Below are 387 nucleotides of genomic sequence, written 5' to 3'. Positions count from 1 at the left end.
AAAATACTGAAAAAACTAAAATTTTAATTTTAATATTTAATTTCTAAATACAATACTAAATCTCAATTCTTCGTATCATATATCTATCTTTAGGAATAAACAAAGGATGTAATTTATCAGGACCTGCAAACTAACCTAGACGATTAACCTGGTATAACAAAAAATAAATATAAACTCAGACTATTTTTAAAGTAAATTTTTAATAAGCCAAATTCAGACGTGTGAAATAGTCTTTTTGACTTCTCAAGCCAACTTTGGCCTATTAAGATATATAAGTATATAGTTTTATTATAATTTTATATTAAAAGTTATAACAGTGAGAGTTTAAATTTATATAATTTATTTTATTTAAAAATTTTATTCATTAGACTATTTATTTCTTTAATT

Source organism: Arachis duranensis, chromosome 1 (genome assembly GCF_000817695.3).
Source record: "Arachis duranensis cultivar V14167 chromosome 1, aradu.V14167.gnm2.J7QH, whole genome shotgun sequence".
NCBI lineage: Eukaryota > Viridiplantae > Streptophyta > Magnoliopsida > Fabales > Fabaceae > Arachis > Arachis duranensis.
The sequence above is the reverse complement of the archived record's forward strand: the minus strand, read 5'-3'. Positions refer to the sequence as shown.